Raw genomic sequence first — 25,723 nt, 5'->3', positions numbered from 1 at the left:
ACAAGACTTGACAGGATTCTCGCTGAAGGCCGGCCTGGGTGATCAGACACCAGGGGTGGGGGATGAGGAATTTGCTCCAATACCAAGGGTCCAAGGGAGGGGTTCTTTCTAAATGAACCTAACAAGATTCTTGCTAAAATTGGACCGTGCAGGCCTGACAAAGCTGGAGGCCTAGAGGGCTTAGGGGAACCTGACAGTTGAGAAGAGTGTACATCACTCTTGCCCATCCCCACCACACACACACACACACACACACACACACACACACAGAGCCAGGAGGGTAGGGAAGGCACGCACAGAGAATGGGCAGGAATAGCCAAAAGCCACAGGTCATGTGATAGCTTGATGGCAGGGAGGGCCCAGGCTGACTCTTGGCTGATAGGATTTTCCTCAGGCAGCAGCTTCCCTCAGAAAATTCCCATCCTCTGGACTGGATGGAGGTAAAACCGTAACTTCTTTGCCCAGCCTCATAAGGAGGGACAGGGAATTTAGAAACACAAGTGCTTGCTGGATCCTTCACCTAGCCCCTGGCATCACGAGGCAGTCACTGAATGGTACTGGGAAAAAAAAACATGAAGAATCGGACTTGACATTGACCTCTAGTAGCAGGGAGTTTGTTGCATATTTAGCCAATCTGCAGAATGTGACAGGTGTTGGAACAGAGGTCAGCACAAAGTGCCTCAGGAAACAGACCAAATGCGGCTAATGTTTACGGCAACATACATCTGGGTTTGTCATGGAGAGTGCTGGTTTATGCCTCTTGGCCCAGCATAATTACTGGGACTCAAAAGTATCCCAGTTTGAGGTTAAATGAGTCAGTGGTATTAGAATTCAGAATAGTGGTTACCCTTGATGTGGGGAGGAACAGGATGGGGGCACAGGGAGGGAGTTCTGGGGGTAATGTTCTGTTATTATCTGGGTGCAGGTTCTCCAGGGGGTAGCCACTGGACACACGTGATTTGTGTGCTTTTCTGTATGTGTGTTGTGCTTCAATCAAACGATTTTTTTTTTTAGTGTATCCGTTGGGAAACACCCTAATGCTGTATCACTCGCTTGACTTCCTTACTCCTCACCAAAATAAGATCTGTAACTAAAAGGACAAATGCATATACATCTTAGTTCATGGTAGTTAGCTCCGTTTAGCTGACCAAGGAGAACTGCCTCCTCCTTGATCAAGGTCCCAGAGACTGAAAAGGCTGTAGAAGGAACCATGTGAGCAAAAAGCAAGAGCAGAATAGAGAAGGCTGGGGTGGTCCTCAGCACAGCCACTCAGACTCAGAGCCCAGGTTCCAACTTCAAAAGTCTGAGATTCTGGCCAAGGGACCTCCATTACTGCTGTCTCAGTCCCAGAGATGCTAACATTTGTATTTTTTTTTTAAATTCATGGAAATGTAATTCATTGAATTTCTTATATAAGCCGAATTGGGCAGTTACTGTTCATTTTTGCTTTGATAATGAGACATAGAAAAAGTATTTGATTTTTCTCCCTGAGTTGCAGCAGTTGAATGCTCACTGTGGAGTCTGAGTGGGAGGGTCTGACAGCTGACGGCTGCAGGACAAGGCAGCAGATGCCAGCAGCACGCATCTTAGGGTGACAAGTGTAATTCAACATGAAAAGTCTGAGCGTTTGGCAGCTTCTCTGAGGAGGGTGCCCTTTGTTTTCCTTCTCTGGATTCCAGTGGTCTTTCCTCACCAGAGAAGACCATTCCCGTAATGCTGTTCCAAAGCAGGGGGGGGGCAGACCTGCAGCAGCATTACAAGAGAGCAGCTCCACGCGCTGTGAGCTTTGGCCGCCTCGGGCAATCTCAAATGGCAACCCCCACACAGGAAGGTTATTGCAGGAGTGGACCTTAGGCCTTGCACATTTTTTTTTTTTTCTGATGTGAACTTTAGGTCTCTTTTATATGATTCTTAGTGACCTGAAATTAGGCAAAAAATGAATGGAACTGAAGGAATTACAGTCTTAGCAGCAAGATCGAGCTCCCCAAGTATTTATCTAGTCAATTAATATGACATTGGTCCCCAGACTAAATGGAAACACCTATGAAGCTTCAAGATATTTTTCCTCCCCAATTAGGAGTTGAGTATGATGGATCTTCCCTGATGGCATTTTAATATTACTATTTATTCATTGCGACTGATGGCTGGAAAAGACAGGGTTATAATGAATCAGAATAGTAGGAACAAGCCAGAGATGCTGTGAATGGAAAAATTTTACGACACTGTTTTGAAACCCTGGCCACCTAGAAATTGACCCTGTCCTTACCACCCCACCCCTCTTCTCTCACTCCACCAACCCTTGGACTTCAATTTGGCTCTCCCCATCCATACTTAAAAACCCAGCCAAGATGCTGTCTCCTCCAAGAGTCTGCCTGGACCCCTCCAGGGGAGTCTGGGCAGGCCTCTGGTATATTCCCTGTGAACCCTGGTTTCCCTCTCAGAGGGCCCTTATCACACGTTTGTCTCTTTCACTAGAACATGAGTCTCATTGGATACGCATGGCAGAACTTGACATAAATATTCAATAAATGAATGCCAAAGGCAATATAAGAAAAGAAATATGTGACATAGAAGTACATTTGCTTTCATAAGGAGATCACCGCAGTCTGAAATGTTTCTGAAATAAGATACTGTATTTGGTTATCTTGTTACATGTCTCTGATGACAAACTCGGAGTTCAAATCCTAGTTAAGTAAGTGCCAATACCAGTGCAGACAATCGTGTGTGCAAGGTTAGTATGAACCATACGGAATTGCTGATAACTGACTAACTCTGGCCTAGAAAAATGGCAGTTTCACGTGGTTCAACCTATTATTTTGCTGTCTGTGTTAACAGGTATAATTCTATTTGGAAAAGACGTGCTTCCTTTGTATGGATTTGAGTAAGTTTTTGCTAAATGGGTGCAGGTATCTGGATACTTTTTAAGGCAAGCTCAAAGTTGTTGGGCTTTTGCCACCTCTAACTGATGATACACAACTGTCTGACATTGACAGCTATAGTTGATGCTGCCTTGTGTTGGTGCAGAGAGATGAATGACATTGAGGAGGGAAGCCTGAATCCTGTCTGTCCCCCTGTGCCTGCGTCACACAGCATCGTGACCTTTCTGCCTGGGGGATGACTCCTGGCAGATGGCAGCAAGCTAAAGGGCAGGGTTGGCATTAATTAAGTCCTAAAAAAAAAAAGAAAAGAGAAGAAAAAGGGTCTGAATAATCTGAGAAGAAAACATTGTAGTGTTCCTTTTGGTGGTAAATGGGATTTGTTTTTGTTTTTGTTTTTTTTTGTACAGATTTTTGCTTTTGCAGAATTTATGTCACCCATAGTTTATGCATAGCAGAGAAATTTTCATGTGTTGGAGAACATTTTTTATTGGAGGTGAAAGGAAGAGGTTAATGTGCCCTTAAAAGAGGGGTGCCGACCAAGTACAAGTATCTTATGTAAAGAAGAGAGGGTCAGAGCAGTAGAGAGAGGTGAGCTCCAGAAATAGTATCCCCTACACTCTGCTTTTTGAGCATCTGACTGTGCAATCAATGGCTTGTGAAATGATCTATTCTAAATGAACTGGCTCAGAACAGAATGGTAGGAAAGGTGTTTCCACAGCCACACTTTCCACTGTAGGAAAAGCAAAGACAGGGCACAAGGGTAGCTATGGCCTCTCCTAGTCAGACATCACTAATCGATGACAGCACCCCTTCCTGCCAAGCCTGAGTGCACACATGACCTCAGAGTGGTCCTCAACACAGCGCTCCAACAGCCTCTGTGAGGAAATCTGTTGACCATTCCTGCCAACATCTTGAGCACACAAACCCTGACAAACGTTGTGGCAAACTGACAGACTGGCTGGCTCAATTTGCTGACTAGCTTGTATGTAAAAATCTAATTCAAAGAAATTTCCCGAAGCCCTTTCTCCTTATTAACGGTCTCCTCACAAGTTCTACAATATTGACATCTTGTGTACTCTACCATTTGCAATTTATTTTCATCTGCTTTTCATGTAAATCTAAAAATTTCAGATAGAAGAGCATTGAAAGAAACTCCATTTAGATTTTCTTCAAAAGATTTTCACAAAACTGTCCAGTGTTTTGAGGACCGGATATATCACTTAATAGTCCACTTATTTTTTTGAGTTCTAAATACTTGCACGTATAATTAAATTCTCTTCAAATTTTATTATCTGCTTCTTGTGAGCAAGAAGGATGTTGCCTTGATAGTTTATTTATTTATTTTGAGAGAGGAAGAGAAAGGGAGAGAGAGACAGACAGACAGACACACAGAGGGGCAGAGAAAGGGAGAGACAGAATTCCAAGCAGGCTCCATGCTGTCAGCACAGAGCCCAGTGTAGGGCTCGAGCTCACAAACGAGATCATGACCTGAGCCGAGATCAAGAGTTGGAGGCTTACCCGATTAAGCCACCCAGCTGCCCTTGTCTTGATAAAGTTTTAAAAATTGATTGTGGATACTGAACATTTAAAACGCACATTTTCCCCTGAATTTATATTTGTAATTGATCTGTGCACGATGTAATTGATCTGTGATCTGCTCACAATAAGTCTATGCTGGACTGAAAAGTGGTATTTTCTTCTCATTTAATTGTTAAATTCTTCCCTTCCAACTCCAATATTTGGGAGTCAACATTCATTACTAATTCTGGGTCCCCTTGCTACTTTTATGGAAACAAACAGAATGTTAAATACTATGAAATAGATTCATATTGTGATGAAACATTTTCTCTTCAGTGCATCATGCAGTTGGCCTCGCCTGCATCCATTGCAAGTAGCCAGACCTCTACGGCCTATTAATTGGCCATGCCTTGAATTCAGGTGGCTGGCACAAGACATAGACCGTACCCCAAATGGAGAAGAGGCTGGCTGTTTGGCCACAGGGTCTTTACTGGGGAAAGCCAAGTTATTTTTATGTTCTGTTAACTCGCAGTCCAGAAACTCCAGAAAGGTCAGTGTAGGCAGAGTTGAACAGGTAAAAAACAAAACAAAACAAAACAAAACAAAACAAAACAAAACAAAAGAAAACACCTTTCCTGCTGCTGTCTTGTCCTTCCAAAGCGTCCTTTTAGAACTGAACTCATGGTGTGCATTTTCTTCATTCTAGTCTATGAAGTCAATGTGTCTTAGACCACACTGTCTATGAAAAGTGTCACAGGGGCGTGTGGCTTTTGTAGCATCTGAATGTCCTGATGAACTGTTCTGTGCCTGCTCAAGCGCACTTTTTATCAGCTGAGGCAAATACTGCCCTGGACTGGGGGCATTGTGGTCTTACTCAGGCTCACTGCAAGCACTTGCCTGGAACCACAAGTGCACTCTCCTGATTGCAGTTGTGATTCTTTCTCAACAACAATTTGTCTAAAAAAGGTTATATAATTTAATGTTTCCTTTTGGCCTGTCAGAATTTTTATTTACCTTACTGGTATGCTTTAACGTGAGGCAACTCATAACAATGGGATGTTGTGGCACAAAGATGTAAGTGTGAGGAACCTATTGTTTCCCATCCCACATGCCCCCGGGTACTTCATTTACTGACATTATGTTTCCACATCCTTCTTAAAAATGGATCTGTTATTTTCTAAAGCAGCCCTGCCCAATAGAAACATAATGTGAGCCATATATGTAATTTTAAATGTTCTATTAGCCACATTAAGAAGTTAAAAGAAGATACACAAAATTAATATTAATAATATATTTGAATTAACTCAGTATGTCCAACATGTAGTCAATATAACATGTAGCCAACATAAAAGAATCAACATGTAATGGATGTAAAACTTACTAGTGAGACATTTTGCATTCTGTTGTAATGTCTTTTTTTATTTTTTTATTTTTTAAAATTTTTAATTTTTTTTTAAATTTTATTTTATTTTTTTTTAAATTTGCATCCAAATTAGTTAGCATACAGTGCAACAATGATTTTAGGAGTATATTCCTTAGTGCCCCTTACCCATTTAGCCCATCCCCCCTCCCACAACCCCTCCGGTAACCCTCAGTTTGTTCTCTGTAATTATGAGTCTCTTCTGTTTTGTCCCGCTTCCTGTTTTTATATTATTTTTGTTTCCCTTCCCTTATGTTCATCTGTTTTGTCTCTTAAAGTCCTCAGATGAGCGAGGTCATATGATTTTTGTTTTTCTCTGACTGACTAATTTCACTTAACATAATACCCTCCAGTTCCATCCACGTAGTTGCAAATGGCAAGATTTCATTCTTTTTGATTGCCGACTAATACTCCATTGTATATACATACCCCATCTTCTTTATCCATTCATCCATCGATGGACATTTGGGCTCTTTCCATACTTTGGCTATTGTTGATAGTGCTGCTATAAACATGGGGGTGCATGTGTCCCTTCAAAACAGCACACCTGCATCCCTTGGATAAATGCCTCGTAGTGCAATTGCTGGGTCCTAGGGTAGTTCTATTTTTAGTTATTTGAGGAACCTCCATACTGTTTTCCAGATTGGCTGCACCAGCTTGCATTCCCACCAACAATGCAAAAGAGATCCTCTCTCTCCGCATCCTCGCCAACATCTGTTGTTACCTGAGTTGTTAATGTTAGCCATTCTGACAGGTGTAATGTGGTATCTCATTGTGGTTTTGATTTGTATTTCCCTGATGATGAGTGATGTTGAGCATTTTTTTCATGTGTCGGTTGGCCATCTGGACGTCTTCTTTAGAGAAGTGTCTATTCATGTCTTTTGCCCATTTCTTCACTGGATTATTTGTTTTTTGGGTTTTGAGTTTGATAAGTTCTTTATAGATTTTGGATACTAACCCTTTATCTGATATGTCATTTGCAAATATCTTCTCCCATTCTGTCGGTTGCCTTTTAGTTTTTGCTGATTGTTTCCTTCACTGTGCAGAAGCTTTTTACTTTGATGAGGTCCCAGTAGTTCATTTTTGCTTTTGTTTCCCATGCCTCCGGAGACGTGTTAAGTAAGAAATTGCTTCGGGCAAGATCAAAGAGGTGTTTGCCTGTTTTCTCCTCGAGGATTTTGATGGCTTCCTGTCTTACATTGAGGTCTTTCATCCACTTTGAGTTTATTTTTGTGTATGGTATAAGAAAGTGGTCCAGGTTCATTCTTCTGCATGTCACTGTCCAGTTTTCCCAGCACCACTTGCTGAAGAGACTGTCTTTATTCCATTGGATATTCTTTCCTGCTTTATCAAAGATTAGTTGGCCATACGTTTGTGGATCCATTTCCGGGTTCTCTATTCTGTTCCATTGATCTGAGTGTCTGTTCTTGTGCCAGTACCATACTGTCTTGATGATTATAGCTTTGTAGTATAGCTTGAAGTCTGCGATTGTGATGCCTCCTGCTTTGGTTTTCTTTTTCAAGATTGCTTTGGCTATTCGGGGTCTTTTCTGGTTCCATACAAATTTTAGGATTATTTGTGCTAGCTCTGTGAAGAATGCTGGTGTTATTTTGATAGGGATTGCATTGAATATGTAGATTACTTTGGGTAGTATCGACATTTTAATAATATTTGTTCTTCCTATCCAGGAGCATGGAATCTTTTCCCATTTTTTGGTGTCTTCAATTTCTTTCATAAGCTTTCTATAGTTTTCAGTGTATTGATTTTTTTCACCTCTTTGGTTAGGTTTATTCCTAGGTATTTGTTTTGTTTGTGCAACTGTAAATGGGATCAATTCCTTGATTTCTCTTTCTGTTGCTTCATTGTTGGTATACAGGAATGCAACCGATTTCTGTGCATTGATTTTATATCCTGCAACTTTGCTGAATTCATGAATCAGTTCTAGCAGTTTTTTGGTGGAATCTTTTGGGTTTTCCATATAGAGTATCATGCAATCTGCAAAGAGTGAAAGTCTGACCTTCTCCTGGCTGATTTGGATGCCTTTTACTTCTTTGTGCTGTCTGATTGCAGAGGCTAAGACTTCCAATACTATGTTGAATAACAGTGGCAAGAGGGGACATCCCTGTCTTGTTCCTGATCTTAGGGGGAAGCTCTCAGTTTTTCCCCATTGAGGATGATATTAGTGCTGGGTTGTTCATATATGGCTTTTATGATCTCGAGGAATGCTCTTTCTATCCCTACTTTATTGAGGGTTTTTTATCAAAAAAGGATGCTATATTTTGTCAAGTGCTTTCTCTGCATCTATTGAGAGGATCATATGGTTCTTGTCCTTTCTTTTATTGATGTGATAAATCACATTAATTATTTTGCGGATATTGAACCAGCCCTGCATCCCAGGTATAAATCCCACTTGGTCGTGATGAATAATTTTTAATGTATCATTGGATCTGGTTGGCTAATATCTTGTTGAGGATTTTTGCATCCATGGTCATCAGGGAAATTGGTCTGTAGTTCTCCTTTCTAGTGGGGTCTTTGTCTGGTTTTGGAATCAAGGTAATGCTGGCTTCATAGAAAGAGTTTGGAAGTTTTTCTTCCATTTCTATTTTTGGGAACAGCTTCAAGAGAATAGGTGTTAACTCTTCCTTAAATGTTTGGTAGAATTCCCCTGGAAAGCCATCTGTCCCTGGCCTCTTGTTTTTTGGGAGATTTTTAATTACTAATTCGTTTTCCTTACTGGTTATGCATCTGTTCAAATTTTCTGTTTCTTGCTGTTTCAGTTTTGGTAGTGTATATGTTTCTAGGAATTTGTCCATTTCTTCCAGATTGCCCATTTTATTGGCATATAATTGCTCATAATATTCTCTTATTATTGTTTGTATTTCTTCTGTGTTGATTGTGATCTCTCCTCCTTCATTCTTGATTTTATTTATTTGGGTCCTTTCCTTTTTCTTTTTTTTTTTTTTCTTTTTTTTTTTTATTTAAAAAAAAATTTTTTTTCAACGTTTATTTATTTTTGGGACAGAGAGATACAGAGCATGAACGGGGGAGGGGCAGAGAGAGAGGGAGACACAGCATCAGAAACAGGCTCCAGGCTCTGAGCCATCAGCCCAGAGCCCGACGTGGGGCTCGAACTCACGTACCGCGAGATCGTGACCTGGCTGAAGTCGGACGCTTAACCGACTGCGCCACCCAGGCGCCCCTCCTTTTTCTTTTTGATCAGACTGGCTAGTGGTTTATCAATTTTGTTAATTCTTTCAGAGAACCAGCTTCTGGTTTCATTGATCTGTTCTACTGTTTCTTTGGTTTCGATAGCATTAATTTCTGCTCTAATCTTTATTATTTCCTGTCTTCTTCTGGTTTGGCGTTTTATTTGCTGTTGTTTTTCCAGCTCCTTAAGGTAAGGTTATGTTGTATATCTGAGATCTTTTGTCCTTGGTTAGGAAGGCCTGGATTGGTATATACTTCCCTCTTATGACCGCCTTTGCTGCGTCCCAGAGGTTTTGGGTTGTAGTGTTACCATTTTCATTGACTTCCGTATACTTTTTAATTTCCTCTTTAACTTCATGGTTAGCCCATTCATTCTTTAGTAGGATGTTCTTTACTCTCCAAGTATTTGTTACCTTTCCAAATTTTTTCTTGTGGTTGATTTTGGGTTTCATAGCATTGTGGTCTGAAAATATGCACAGTATGAGCGCGACCTTTTTGTACTTACTTAGGGCTAATTTGCGCCCCAGTATATGGTCTATTCTGGAGAATGTTCCATGTGCACTGGAAAAGAATGTATATTCTGCTGCTTTAGGAGGAAATGTTCTGAATATATCTGTTAAGTCCATCTGGTCCAGTGTGTCATTCAAAGCCATTGTTTCCTTGTTGATTTTTTGATTGGATGATCTGTCCATTGCTGTGAGTGGGGTGTTGAAGTCTCCTACTATTATGGTATTACTGATGAGTTTCTTTATGTTTGTGATTAATCGATTTATATATTTGGGTGCTCTCACATTTGGCACATAAATGTTTAGAATTGTTAGGTCTTCTTGGTGGATAGACTCCTTGATTATGATATAATGCCCTTCTGCATCTCTTGATAAGTCTTTATTTTAAAGTCTAGATTGTCTGATATAAGTATGGTTACTCTGGCTTTCTTTTGTTGACCATTAGCATGATAGATGGTTCTCCATCCCCTTATTTTCAATCTGAAGGTGTTTAGGTCTAAAGTGGGTCTCTTGTAAACAGCATATAGATGGATCTTGTTTTCCTATCCATTCTGTTACCCTATGTCTTTTAATTGGAGCATTGAGTCCATTGACGTTTAGAGTGAGTACTGAAAGATATGAATTTATTGCCATTATGATGCTTGTAGAGTTGGGAGTTTCTGGTGGTGTTCTCTGGTTCTTTCTAATCTTTGTTACTTTTGATATATATACATATCACATATATTTTTTTCATCTTTATATATATATCATATATATATGATATAATTATATATATCATATACATTTTTTTTCATCTTTTCTCTCCTCAGAGAGTCCCCCTTAAAATTTCTTGCAGGGCTGGTTTCATGGTCACAAACTCCTTTAATTTTTGTTTGAGAAACTTTTATCTCTCTTCTATCTTGAATGACAGCCTTGCTGGATAAAGAATTCTTGGCTGCATATTTTTCTGATTCAGCACACTGAATTCAGCCACTCCTTTCTGGCCTGCCAAGTTTCTGTGGATAGGTCTGCTGCAAACCTGATCTGTCTTCCCTTGTAGGTTAGGGACTTATTTTCCCTTGCTGCTTTCATGATTCTCTCCTCGCCTGAGTATTTTGTGAATTTGACTATGATATGCCTTGTTGATAGTCGGTTTTTGTGGAATCTAATGGGGGTCCTCTGTGCTTCCTGGATTTTGATGTCTGTGTCTTTCCCCAGGTTAGGAAAGTTTTCTGCTATGATTTGCTCACATAACCCTTCTACCCCTATTTCTCTCTTTTCCTCTTCTGGGACCCCTATGATTCTGATGTTGTTTCTTTTTAATGAGTCACTGATTTCTCTAATTCTTAAATCATGCTCTTTTGCCATAATCTCCCTCTTTTTTTTCTGCTTCATTATTCTCTATAAGTTTGTCCTCTATATCACTGGTTCGCTGTTCTGCCTCATCCATCCTTGCTGCTACTGCATCCATCCGTGATTGCAGCTCAGTTATAGCATTTTTAATTTTATTCTATTTTTTACTTGTTTTATCTCTGCAGAAAGGGATTCTAATCTATTTTTGACTCCAGCTAGTATTATTTTGTGATTCTAAATTCTGGTTCAGACATCTTGCTTGTATCTGTGTTGGTTAAATCACTTGCTGTCATTTCTTCGTGTTCTTTGTTTTGGGGCAAAATCCTGCGTTTTGTCATTTTGAAGCGAGAAAAGGAATGAATGAGGTAGAAAAATTAAAATAAAAAATATTAAAATTTAAAAAATATTAAAATTAAAAAATTAAAAACACACACACACAAATCGAATAAATGATGCTAGATCCTAGGTGCGTTTTGGTTTAGGTGTTGAAAGTGGTTTGACAGATTAGAGAAAAAAAAGGAGGAGGGAAGAAAAAAAGGAAATCGTTTGAGAGTTTCAAAACATGAATACTAGACTAGTAGACTAATACTAGACTAAAATGAGATGATGGGAGTAAAATAGAATTTGAAAAAATATACACAAAAGTAAAGAATATAGTAGACAAAAATTGAAGAAAATATTTTTAATAAGAATTAAAAATAAAAATGAATTTTTTCCTTTTCTATATTCAAGAAAAATAAAAGAAACAAAAAATAGAAAAAAGATATAAAAAAAGAAAAAAAGGAAATCGTTTGAAAATTTGAAAAAGTGAATATACTGTAGTAGACTAAAATAAAAGATTGAAGTAAAATAGAATTTGAAAAAATTTACATAAAAGCAAAAAATATAGAAATTCAAGAGAAGTATTTTCAATAGAAGTTGAAAGTAAAAGTTAATTTTTTCTGTTTCTGCATTCAAGAAAAAGAAAAGAAACAAAAAAGAGAAAAAAGAAAAAGAAGAAAAAAGAAATTGTTTGAAAATTTTAAAAGGTGAATACACTGAAGTAGATTAAAATAAAATGATAGAAGTAAAATAGAATTTGAAAAAATTTACACAAAAGTAAAAAATATAGTAATAAACATTCAAGGGAAATATTTTCAATAGAAGTTGAAAATAAAATGAATTTTTTCTCTTTCTGTATTCAAGAAAAAGAAAAGAAGTGTAAAAGAAAAAAAAAGAAAGAACATTGAATATCTAGACCTGCTAACAGATTGAAGTAGGACTGAAATTACTTTGTTTTCCCCTAGAAGTCAGACTATGTAGTGCTTTATAGTCCATAAACTAAGCAGGCGGTGAGACTTGTGCTCTTGAAGAGCTAAGTTTGCCCCATTGAGCAGGGCTCAGTGTAACAGCTCCGTTGTCCACTAGATGGTGCTGTTAGCCTACTGGGGTGGAGTGTTACGGTGCTTATAGGTGCGTATACGCATGCGTGGGAGTGGTGAAAATGGCGTCACCCAGCTATCCAGTCTCTAGTATCTGAACTCTGTTCTCCCTGATCAGCAATCCCGCACCTGTCTTCTGTTTTCAGCTTTTGTCCACTCCCCGCTTTTTCACTCTCTGTGACCATGCCCCAGGTAGTACCTGTCTCCTGAGTTTTGTCTCAGATGTGGCTGTTTTCCTCAGCCCCTTACTTCTGAAGGACTACAGCTTTGACCCGTTCCGCCCCTCTATGGGAGGGTCTCACCGAGCAATGGCCGAATGTCAGCTGCACCCAGGAATGCTTGCTGAACCCTGCTGCTGCCGGTGCCCCGAGACTGCAGCCAGGTGCCAGCCCTCCCCAGAAAATGTTTGTGAGATAGTGTAGCAGCAGCGTTTCAGGGATTATGGAAAATCACAACACACATCTGGCACCAGGCTTCACCCTTAGCGACCTTGCCCCAACACCAGCAAACGTGGCCGCCTTCCAGGCTCTGCTGGGACCAGGTAGCTTCAACAGTCTCTACCAAATGCCCTTCCAGCAGTGGAACCGCTTTTCCCCGTGTGGCCCGAGACCCTCCCGGACTCTAGTCTGTTCCTGGGGATTCACCCTTCCCACCAGAGCACCGCCAGGTATCAAGCTGTGGAGTTGCAGCCTTTGCCTTCCCCTTGTTTACAGTCTTAATGGAATTTAAACCCTCTCCTTTCTCCTTTCTCTCTTTTTAGTTTAGCCCCTGCGGCTGTTTCCAACTTTCCACTTTGTCTCCAGCTGCTTTTGGGGAGGGTTGTTTTTCCCATATTCTCCCCCCTCCCCCCCCCACCCCAGTCTCCGTCCTCTCTCTGCTCGCAAAATCTCCCTTCCTGCTCCTTCTCACTCCCCACATTCTCTCCGCACTGCGTACCTGCTGAATTCTGTGGTTCAGGTTGTGCAGATTGTTTTGTCAGTCCTCCAATCAGTTTTCTTGGTGTGTATGATGGTTTAGTGTTGGGCTGGCTGTATTTCATGGATGCGAGACACACAAAAAACTTCCATGCTGTTCCTCCATCTTGGCTCCTCCTCTCTCTTTTGTAGTGTCTTAAAAATCTGGTGTGTTTCTTCCACATATAGCACTTCTTGATTTGGACTGGCCACATTTCAAATGTTCAATGGTGACATGTGGCTAAGGGCTATCATATTAAAGCATGTAGTATGCTGATACACATATCCACACACTGACATACCTTGTAGTTAACAATAGCAGTGATGATGGCCTAGGAGAGCATGGAGTAATGAAATTCAGACATAATTTCGATTTTAATCTTTTGTAAGGGTCCTTCCCAAGGAGTAGGAAGGACCAGTTTGAGTCTTACTTAAATTATTGCTCTACTTAGCATTACTTGTATTATATAATGCTTTTTACTTTTTCAAAGCATTTTCACACACATTTTCTCATTTGCTGCTCTTGACAACCTTTTGAAATTGGTGGGGCAAGTGATGATAGTCATTTTACTCTTTTGAGATGAAAAAACAGGCACAGTTGAATGACTGTGTCTTCAACACTTGTATGACAGTGACAGTGACCATTTATATGACACTATAACTCATGACTTCTGACCTTTCTTTTCTGGGTAAAGGTGCTAAAGTCATGGAATTTGCTAAAATGAGCAAAGGACAAGAACCTGGAAGGTTCATTGTTTGGATGAGTTACTCTGAAGTAAATGATGAAAATTGTCATTTATTAATCAGGAGTCCTTGGACCCATGTGTATCATTGATAGTGACTAAGTGTCAGGCACTCTACTAAGAACTTTACATGTGTTGACCTCTTTAAACCTTATGATGCTATTATTAGCTCCATCTTATAGGCAAGGACACTGAGGCACAGAGAGGTTAAGTAATTTATCTAATTAGCACAGCCAGGAATGGACAGAACTTGAATGAGATCCCAGGCTGACCTGGCTCCAGAGCAGTGTTCATAATCACTGTGCTTTCTGCCTCAGTGTTGTATCTAGGATGGAAGGGTTCAGGGTCCCCACATTCTCTCAAAAACATAAAGGCAATTTGTCTTTGGAATACAATGGTTCAATTGTTCAAGGGAGGCTTTCCCAAGATGTCCTACTAGTGAATGCCTCCCTCCCTCCAGGGACAGCCCAGGATTCATATGATGCAGTGTAAGGTTAAGGAACTTTTCTTTAATGTTCTTTTCCTATTAATTTATTGTGTTTAACCTTTTTTTTTTTTTTTTTTTTAGTGTATATCAGTGAGTAATAGAATTGTAGTCCTTGTGAGAATTTTATTTTCATGAGGTTTAAAGAGATAGGCAGAGGGCAAGCATCCTCTTTGGGGTGTGTGCAGCCAGTGGTCAGTAATTAGTTCTGGACAGGGACCAGTTTGCAAATGAGGTGAGGAGCAGGGGTTGAAGTTTGTAGATATATTTATATATATATATATTTTTGGGGGGTGCCTGGATGGCTCAGTTGGTTAAGTGTCTGACTCTTGATTTCAGCTCAGGTCATGATCTCATGGTTCATGGATTCTAGCCCCATATTGGGCTGTTCATTGACAGTGCGGAGCCTGCCTGGGATATTCTCTCTCTCTCTCTCTCTCTCTCTCTCTCTCTCTCTTTCTCTCTCTCTCTCTCTCTGCCCCTCCCCTGCTTGCACTCTCTCTCACAAAAATAAACTTAAAATTTTTTTGAGAGACACAGAGAGAGAGATGGTGTGCAAGCAGGGGAGGGGCAGAGAGCGCGCGCGCGAGAAGATCCCAAGCAGACTTCATGCTGCCAGTGCACAGCCCGATGCACGGCGAGGCTCAGTCCCGCAAACCGTGAGATCATGACCTAAGCTGAAATGAAGAGTCAGACCCTTGGGTGCCCCAAGAAGTATATACACAGTAGAGTATTACAAGGAAAATAACATCACCTGTAGCTCCACCTCTCAGAGATAATGTTAGTTGACATTGTGAGTGTATTTCCTTCCTTACCAACCCATCCATTTCCTCTGTATCTGCCCGTAGATCTCTCATGTCATATGTTAAATACTTCGTCACTTAATATTTTATACTTTGCTATGTATCGTATTTTGTGATCTCATTGAGAATCGTTTATAAATGTAACTCTTTTACTGGAGTCTTTGTTTTGGGAGGTTTTAGCTTCCCTGTCACTTCCCAGTCACGTAGGTTTTCAGCCTATGCTTCTTTCCTCCTGGGTATTGGCTCTTAGTGATCCTGGAAACATTCCCCAGCTTTCCCATTGCTTTCTCTTACTGCAACGGTCCCATTTTTGGTTCTCTATGGATAAATGAGTCCTATACATTTTAATACTTCAAGTTTCAAGGCTTGGTTCTTTTCATCTCCAAACAGGATAGCTCTATGGCCCTGATGCTGGGGAGCTAGAGGTAGAATGATCTGGCTCTGATCATTGTCCCCTCCCTGTTCTGTCTGTCACCTCTGGTGTTGGGGCCAGGGAGTAACTGGCCCCAGGTACATGGAGACGAAATGGTCCCAACCTCATTCCTCTTCCTCCAGGTTCCATCCGAGGTTGATGCATATGCTTATCCTGAGTGGGTGGTTTTCTTGGGGTGGTGTTTTGTTTCGTTCTGACTCCCTATATCACTAGGGGCCCCATCAGAAGGGCAGTGTAGTTAGCTTCTGCACAGGCCTGTAAGCCCTCCAGGCCTTTGATGCCTTCTCTTGGATAGCCCTCTTATTTCCCAAGAGCCCAGTGCCTCCTTGAATCTTGATGCTCCTCCACAGGAGCCGTGGCAGTTGGTGACAGTGCCTGTTTTGCACCCTCCAGTGGCCACAGAGATCTGTAGGTGGTGGCACTTCCCTACTTTCTTCCCTGGGGAATTGCTCTTTGGGCCCTTCAAGCCTTACTGCATTGGCTACTCTGACAGGCACCCCTCCTTCAGAAATCTCTTCACCAGACTAGGCACCACTTTCTGTGCCTGCTGTGCCCAGAGCTCTAGAGGGCGCCCGTCAGACACTCCCACAGATTCCCACTAGCATCAGATTGGGCTGCAGGGGCTGCATCTCAGCAAGCTTCCTGCAGGGAGGCAATACTCTAATTTCTGCTTCTTCAGAATATCCTACAACCCTTACAGTTTTTCCTTGGGAGCCTCCTCGCAGGGATTTGGGAAAGAGGAAGCTTCCCACAGGAGGGGAGGAGATAGCACCTCAGCACGAACTCAGCACTTCCCTGAAGGCCCAGGATGACTCCCAACCTTCCTGGTTGTCTTCACAGAGACATTGAGAAGGGAAAGTTTGGGAGGAGAAGGGCTTGTTTTGCTGCTTCTGCATAAGTAAAACGGGGGTGATGTCTGGCTCTTGACTGCATGTAGCTGCTCTGTGACTCCCTTTAGAATATCAGGGTGAGTTGTACCCTTGGTTTTCAGCTGTGGGCACCATTGTCAGCTTTAGCACTGGAACCAGCATGAGCCTGTCACATGGACATTAGTTTTAGTAAATGAATACTAATTTATGCTTATAGCCTAATTATCTTATTTTGGGATCTCCAGACCTAAGACAAGGACTTGGGTGCAGGTAGTTTATTTGGGAGTGATGCCAGCAATCAAAATTAAGAAATGGGGAGAATGAGACAGGGAAGGGAGTGTGTTGATGAGAGGTTTAACATGGGGTCACCTGAGGTTGGGTCCTGCTGGAGACCCACTGAGAGCCCATGTGGAACTTCCATGGTCTCTCTCATCCTACATTCCTTGAAGTTACCTGGGAGTGTTGGGCTCTCTGGCCCTTCTGCTATGCCAAAGAGGAAGAGAGATGCAGCCACCCAAGATGGGAAGCTGTCAGTATGCTGGAGATTCTGTAGCAATGGCTGGTGAATCGGGGGGCCTAGGGATTTGGGACACCAGGATACGTAGTTGGCCACACTAATTAAATGAATCAATCTCCTAATACTGGACCTTATATAAATTTTGCTATTATGAATCATGCTGTAATGTGTAGACATTTTCACGTATATTTATATTTGTTGTTTATTTACCTAGAATACATTCTTAGATACTGAATCATTTTGTCAAATGGCCTGGCATTTTGAGATTATTGATACATCTTGGTGTGATTTAGCTCATGGACTCAAACTTCATGATAGTAAGAATGAATTCTTTAAAAAGTAAATACTCCTCAGCCAGTTCTACTCCCTGAACCAGGTAGGTGTTGGGAAGACTTCCTCCCCTCACACCTGTATGTCCTCTGTAGGAGTGAGTACTACATCGTTGACTAATGTCCCTGCCCAACTGCAGAACTGAAGCCTACTTATGTGGAATATATTCTCCCACAGGGTCTCACCTTTGCCAGTGGATTCTTTCTTAGCTCTTATCCAGTCTTCAAACGGTATTTAGAGAAGATAAAGCATGAGTGACCCTGAAGTATAGGAAGGGGAGAAGTTAGCAGTTAAAGAGGCAGCTCTTAGTACAAAGTGAACAGAAGAAAATCCATCCAGAGTACTTACTCTGTGTAAGGCACAGAGTGGCTATTTGGGAAATTCCAAGATTGCGAAACACCGTCTTGACTCTTAAAGAGCATCTGATCTAGTTGAAGGAATTTCAGAATCATTTTCTTATAGAAAGTCATCTGAGTTGGAAATTTGACTAGTTGGAGATTTGACTAGAACATTGTAAGAAAGATGCTTTGCAGAAGTGATATGCAGTTTCTGCAGGTGTTTTGTGCGTTTCTTGTCATAGAACTTAGAAGAAGCAAGGTTAGTTGGTTTTTTAGAGGGTGTGTTCAAAGTAGAAACACAGGGAAATGCTTAGGAAGAATAGGTTGAAAACTGCAGAACCCTTCTTGGCCAGCGTCTTAGAAAGAGGGGGCTATTTCACAAGGTCCCTGAATTACAGTTTTACTTCATTATGGGCATTAATGATCCAGCATTTCTAACTGTTGGGAAATGCACTGGGCTGGAATTACAGTCCATAGCATGATACATTTTTAAGTAGATTCAAATGATAATTAGGAGATGCATGCACATTGGGGTCTGAGAGGAAAGACAAGCTTTTCAGCTTTCCTACGTTAGTTTGTTTTTGCAGAAATGAAAACCTGAGTGTGCCAGGCAGCTTCCCACACTCTTCCAGGCTGTCATAGCCATACCCTTTGCACTAGGTGTCACTGTGTGAACTTCTACTGAATGAAAGATGACTGAAAAAGTAAAAGAGAGGTGACATTTTAATCTGGTACTGTTTTATATTTGGCATTCCTCCCCCTTTTTATTTCTTTTTAGTATCAGCTGTTTTTAAGATTATGGAACACACACACATACACATTCTTGGATGACAGAGTTGTCCAACCAAGAATTTTTCTCTGACTTTGGGGACTGTTGTTTCCTTTAGGATTGCTAAAGGAAGCTCTGTGTGCACATGTGTTCAGGAGCCTAGTAGGAAGAATTGTGAGATTTTATTTTTTAAAAATTACGCCTTGAATGTCTCGTCATGAGTCTTACTGTATTATTTGCACCAGATTTCATCTTAAGGGCATTTTCCCCTTTAGTGGAAAGAAAAATGATAGTAATGAAAAAAATAGTTAAAGAAAAGGACAGTAATGATACAATAAGTAAAAATATTTTGACTTTCAAGTTCTTCAAATGACAACTCATTCTCAGATATTTCATTTGCCAATTTTCTTTCCCTCTAACCCATCCTATGCTAACATAATAGAAAATTTTATGGTCCTGTCGCTGTGGTCTAATACTTGTAACATACAACGTCCTCTCATCCCCCAGTGCCTGACCTCAAATAGGAGAGATCTTTAGTCTCTGAAATAATCCTATAATTAGAAGACATGCCTGTGTCAGTGTCAAGCCCAGCACCATACTTGCTCTGTATAAAGGATGTGGAAAATTCAGATATGGTGCTGCTAAAGAAAAAATACAGACAGACCCCCTAAACATACCATAAATCATTGCTATCCCTTAAGACTATACGATTTTTCCTTTGCCTGAAAGCCTAGAATCTCTCATTCTCTGTTAAGTAACACAGTAGCATCTTCCCTTAAAAATATATGGCCCATAATCAATTAAGGCCTAGAGAGACTGTTATTCTATATTTTGTGCAATGCCTGCAACATTTTGTAAGGCCAATAAATATTTTATAATAATAGCTGCATGCCAGTATGTGTCATAGATAACCTTTATTTCCAGGCAAATGGTGGATATATACCTCAGTTTTTTGACACCTGTGGCTTGTATGTTCTTCATGTCTACAAAAATTGTGACACCTGCGAGTCTGCAACCTTTTTTTGAGTCAAATGATGTCCTTTAGAGTTAAAGACCGTACACATGTGATGCAAACCTATAGAGTTAGCAGATAGGTATCAGAAACAGAAATTAAGCTTTAATTTAGGGCATACTCCTGGTGGCCTTTATAGTAATAATAATAGATAACACTGAACTAACATTACCTATATACCATTCTAAGTACTTCCTGTATATTGACCCATTAATCCTCACAACAAGTCATTGTGTAGTGTCACCACACACTCACTCCTAATTGTCTAAATGTGTCTCCATCTGTCTTCGTCCCTCAACAGGATGTCCAGACAGTATTATCTCTATTTTGCAGTGGTGGCAAGAAGAGAAGTTAGGTTACTTTCCCATGTCACGCAGCTGATAGGTTGCAGAGTTGGGGATGCAGATCCAAATAGTTTGGCTCCAGAGATCCTGCTAGCTTAGAAAGATTGAACTCTCCCCTCCCCCCCCAGAAGTTCTCTGGGTTTTAATTTACCTCTTAGATTGTTTCCCTCTCAAGAATCCTATAATTCTATATCTTGTAAGAGGTGTTCTAGAGAGTGTTCAGTGGAATATTCTAGGTGTGGATTGGAATCTGGGTAGTAGGGCAAGGGAGAAAGTCAAAAGTGCCCTCCTGGATACCTGAAAGTTTGATATAACCACTAAGGGAAATAGGAAAGTCAAAGTCTGGTGAGGCCAGGTTTAAACTTACGCAAGTTTAGTTTTTAGAGGTGGAGAAAGATGTCAATACGTTTACAAGGTAACTGGTAATATGGTTATAGAACACCATTTCTTGAACCCTGGCTTATAGACTACATGCATCAGAATCATTTGGGTGCTTATAGAATGGAACGTGTTGGGTTCCTCTCCAGATCTACTGAGCTAGAAACTCTGAGGGGACCCAGGAATCTGCATTTTATCAGGTTTTCTAGGAGATACTTCTCAACCACTAATATGAGGACTTGGGGGGGCAGCAGTTGGTGATGTCCATTCAAGAACCACAAAAGTCTACAAGTTCTCAGAGGTAGAAGAGTGAACCAAGAGAAGCATGAGATCCAAAGTCATTCTGAAGAGGAAGGCCAGAGAGGAGACCTTTAGAGATGGGAGGGGACAGGACTGTGAAAGGAAGAAAGGGAGAAATGCTGTCACTTGACTTTGAGGGCACAGAAGGAACTATTTTAGTCGAGAGATGAAGACAGATGGAGACACATTTAGAGAATTACGAGGGAGTGTGGTGATAAAACATAGACCCCAAAAATGAGGACTGAAATAAGAGGGCAGTATGAAGGGGCATCATCACAAGAGATGGTTTGTCAAGATAAGCAAAATCTGTGCTTGTCAGAAAGCCCTTTCGAGTCATATTCTTATAAGAGGTAGATGCCACTTTGTGCCAAATAAGGTAGCGTGGGATAGGCAGGGGACAGTGTTTTTACCCTTTCTCACATTGGCCTTTCATTAGCATTACTGTGGGGCAGAGATAAGGGAACTGTTCTCCAACACCTTGAATTCTATGGTGATGACCGATAAAATTATACCCAAGGACATGAGATATCTTCCATTAATTTGAATGGTGTTTGCGTAGGCTAAAAATTATCTCCCCCAAAGATATCCACATCCTAATTCCTAGATCCTGTTCATGTTAATGTTACCTAATATGACCAAAAAAAAAAAAATCTTTGCAGATGTGATTCAGTTAAGGTTATTGAGATGGGAGGTGTTCTATATTACGTAGGTGGGCCCAAATGCAATCACATGTGACCATATAAGAGAGGCCAAAATGACTTGAACACACACACACACACACACACACACACACACACACACAAGACAGGAGGAAGTGATGTGACCACACAGGTAGAAATTGAAGTGGTGTGGCCCCAGCCAGAGAATATCAACAGTGCCCAGAAACTAGAAGAGGTGTGGTACAGATTCTCCCCTGGAGCCTCTGGAGGGATCATAGCTCAGTCCACACCTTGATTTTAACCCAGAGAAAAGGACTTCAAACTTCTGGCCTCCAGAACTGTCAGAAAATAATGTAGGTTGGTTTAAGCCACCAAGTTTGTGGTAATTTGTTCTAGCAGCTGCAGGAAACTAACACAGTGTCCCAGTTGGGAAAGGGGTAACGTGATGTACAAAGAATTCTTTTTTGTATCCGCTCCCCCCACCTGCCCAACCCAGCACCACCTTTATTTCTAGATGGATTAAAAGTAACATCCTTCACAAAGGCACTTTCAACCACTCCATCCCTTCTTGTCTTCTTGACAGTTTGGAAGGAATTAAAGCACTTTGCTTTTCCCACAGTGACTAATGGAGCTTGCTGCGCTATTAGAGTGGTATTTTACTGTACTTTTTTTGGGTAAATTGTGGAACTCATTACTGTAATACTTGAACAAATTTAAACACCTAACTCACACTCCTTTTATTCCTTTCTCCCTGTGTGACTAACTGTAGATACTGCATAATGAAACCAAATAAACTCCGTGAAGTGTGTAATGCCTACTTAATTCTGTCCCTGTTCTGTAAATCAAGTACTTCTCTTTTCTTTCTGACTAGAGTCAGTCATTTAACTCATACATTAATACCCATTTGTCCAGATTTAGTTACCTGGAGTTTGTAGAGATGGAACTCAAGTCTAGTTAGATTGTCGGGGCACTTGGTGGTTAATGGAAACAATATATTAGTGCAAAGATAAGAAGTAGAATTTGTAATGCCCTTTGATTGCATCGATGGGTCCCTGCCTTTTTTGGAGATTTTACTTGGAGAAGGAAAGCAAGGGAACACAAAAGTGATTACAGAGATATGTACACCACACAGACACACACAGACACACACACACACACACACACACACACACACACACACACACAGAGAAAATAAGAGGTTACAGTTGATCATTCCACTTTTTCCCCCATAGGTTGTTAGTATGTGGTGAACTCGTTGTCTTTTATAGGTAAGGATGATTTGAATTGAACATCAACTTTGTTCAAAAGCTCAAGTTGATTTTTAAAAACATTGATATATCTCATTTTCTTTGACCTTTGTTTTTCTTTACTTCATGTAAAGCTTAAAGGAGAAAAAATAAGTAAAAACAAAGCAGAACAATAGTTATACTACATATCATTCAGATCAAATTAACTGCTATTTTTTAGAGACTAACAGTCCTATTTTTAAAAAATCTAACCAATGTTCTTAATTAACTTGAGATGTTTTTGAGCTTCTCTTTTACCTTGATCCTGTATTTATGATGCTATTTTGTGATATACCTGGCCTAACCCAAATTTGACTGAAGTCTTGACTATATTTTATGCAAACCTATTCTTACAAGCTTACCCATTTGATTTTAATGGTTGGGAAGGCTGGAATTATGAGTTAGGAAGAAGAAGCCGACTGTCTGAGTATTCATGCATTCAGCCCTGAACCTTTTAAATGTACTCATCACTATTCAGGAAGCATAATTCATGTCTCCATCAAGAAAGCAATTGTGAGGATAAATTTTTCAAAACTGTGGGGGGAAAAAGAAACCTAAAATGAATGTATGTCTCAGGACTCCATATGCTTAAATCACCAAGGCTCCATATTTTTCTGATTACCTTTGTATCTCCAAAGCCAAAGTAACTCACCAAGTGAAAATGGTCTTTAACTTTCTCAGTCTGATTCAGATAGCTCTTTGCCTTTCTGAATCTCTTAAGTGGTTTCTACAGGTTTGCCTCATAAACTTCTGACTTTTCTTCCCCTCCAGGTCCATTCTGAGTGGCATTGTGCAGGATATGGCTACTATGATTGGACCCGTGTAGACCTCAGGTAGCCCTTTGATTGTGATTTTGGGCTCTTAAACTAGAAATGCTTCTGAGCTTCGCTCACCCTTTCTGCATAAACTATAGCACTAACAATGAATAAAGAAATAAGAATGTTGGTGCTCATTCTTCCCATTTTAAAGTTAAAACCAGCAGAACCAAGTAGGCAACCACTAATTAGAATGTGCCGTAAATGAAAGAAAGAGCCCCCTCCCCCACCCCCCCCCCACCACCGTGAAGAAGAATATTACAGGAGGGCCTAATCCAGCATATTTTCAATAAATATGAAGTGTAGAATTACTGTGTGATTGAACTGACTACCTTGCATAGAAAAGGCCACAGCCTCTCATATTTGTGGGGCCCAGAACAAGAGAATCCTTTCCCTTCCGACTTTGGACAACCTTCCAAACCTTGAGAGGTGTTGTGTGTTACTGATGGGCACCCCAGCCTGCAATTGTCAAGCTCTGTGTACATTCTTCCACACAAATATCTGCTCTTTGGCCATTCCTTATGTTGTCTAGGGCATCATCACAAGTAGAGACATAAGAAAAAGCTCTCAGAAGCTCCTCAGACAAGTGAGGGTCTTAGTAGCAGGAAATTCTAGGTTTCTGGATATGGACAGCATGGTTTAGAAGAGGGAAGGAGGCACAGGCTCCAAGTGGGCTATCTTTTTGGACCCACAGCCTATTTCCCCTTGTAGAATGTTAATAGCTGAAAGAGTTACAGATGGGGGTCTCTAAGTATCCCAGGGCTTAGAGCTGGTTCCCGAGTTGCCTGGTGGCAGTACTGTAAACACAGTTTTTTTTTTTTTCTGGATCAAGTTAGAGATGTATTTGTTTCATAATTCGTAACTCCTTTTATATCCTTTCTTTTCCCTCCTTTTTCTTTCTCCTCCTTTCTTCTGTCCCTATTCTTCAACACCCTTTCTCTTCATTCTGCGAATATTTCACAGTATCTTGTTCTACAGTTGTGCATTTGGATGAATGCAGATGGTTTAACTTGAGCTCTTTCTTACTAATGTGCAACTCCAGAGTTTTGTATTCAGTCAGCAGCCCAGGTGGACCATGGAACAGAAGGAAGTCAGCTGGCTGTAGTTTGGATACATTTTTCCAACATGCCCAGAAAGACATTCCTTTTCGTCTTTAGTTTCCAAGTTGGATGAACCTAGCCTCTCGCTGCCATGTTGCCTTTTGTTATTAATAAACTTCCTTTACATTGGCTCAGTCTCTAGTGGCACAGAATCTGCCTGACGACATGCACACACTGGGCCTATACATTTTTAAGAGGGAGAGGATTTAAAATGTAGGGTAGTAAAAATGTAAAGCTTTTTACTTTATTGAGATGATAGAAGTGATAAAGAGGAGGAGGCAAAAAAAGAGGAGGCAAATCTCTGCATAACAAAATAATAAAAGATGTAATTTTTAAATATTCTCAGTATAGTATTAAAGCATGAGATAGCATATGGCCAGGATATATTGGGAGAAGCAAAAAATGAAATACAAAACCCATAGATATGACACATTTTGGCTTTTTTCTCATTAACTAAGAAATATATTATGAAGAAAGACTATAACTTTTAGGCGCTATGTTACTCAAACTCTGTAGACCTGTGCTATCTATGACAGTAGCCACTAACGTCATGTAGCTATTGAGTCCTTGAAATGTAGGTAGTCTGAACTGAGATTTGCTCTGAGTATAAAAATCACACTGCATTTTGAAAACCTAGTAAAAAAAGTAAAATATCTCAATTTTTTATGCTGTTGCACAGTGAAATTTAATATTTTAGATACATTGGATTAAATAAAATGCTATATATCAGCTTCACTTGATTCCTTGGAATTTTTAATATGGCAACTAGAAAATTTAAAATTTTACATACACGGCACGTTTTCTTTCTATTGGACAGTGCTTTTGGCCCTGAAAGTTGAAAGTTGATGTCTGTCACCTTCTATAAATAAAACTTCTGTATATAAAACTGTGGAAAATTGTTGAGAGTTGGGGTGGGTGGTTTGCACCATTTGCTTCAGAGTTTGCTGCTACTCTGGAGGACCATGACTGAATGACTCTTTGGGCTGTCCCATGCCAGACCTTTGTGTGTGTGTCTCTATCCTGTCATTTTCTCAGCTCCAGGGTTGCCCTTTCCTGGAAGCTTTCCTGAATACTCCAGCTAAAGCAGCCTCCATGCTGTCTTTACCCCTTTCCCCACTCTTCTACAATTTTACTTTCTTTGTACCACTTACCACTATCCGTAATTATCTTGCGTGCTTTCTAATTGATTTTCTCTCTCTCCTACTTGAATGTAGGCTGACAGTGACAGTATCTAAATTGATTATCACTATATCTGATAAGTGGTTAATATCCAAAATAGCTAAGAAACTTATTCAACTCTATAGCAA

The sequence above is a fragment of the Lynx rufus genome, unplaced genomic scaffold, assembly GCF_022079265.1.
Source record: "Lynx rufus isolate CCGP_SWC_20201006 ecotype Redwood Valley unplaced genomic scaffold, mLynRuf1.p SCAF_10, whole genome shotgun sequence".
Lineage (NCBI taxonomy): Eukaryota > Metazoa > Chordata > Mammalia > Carnivora > Felidae > Lynx > Lynx rufus.
This window is presented reverse-complemented; position numbering follows the sequence as displayed.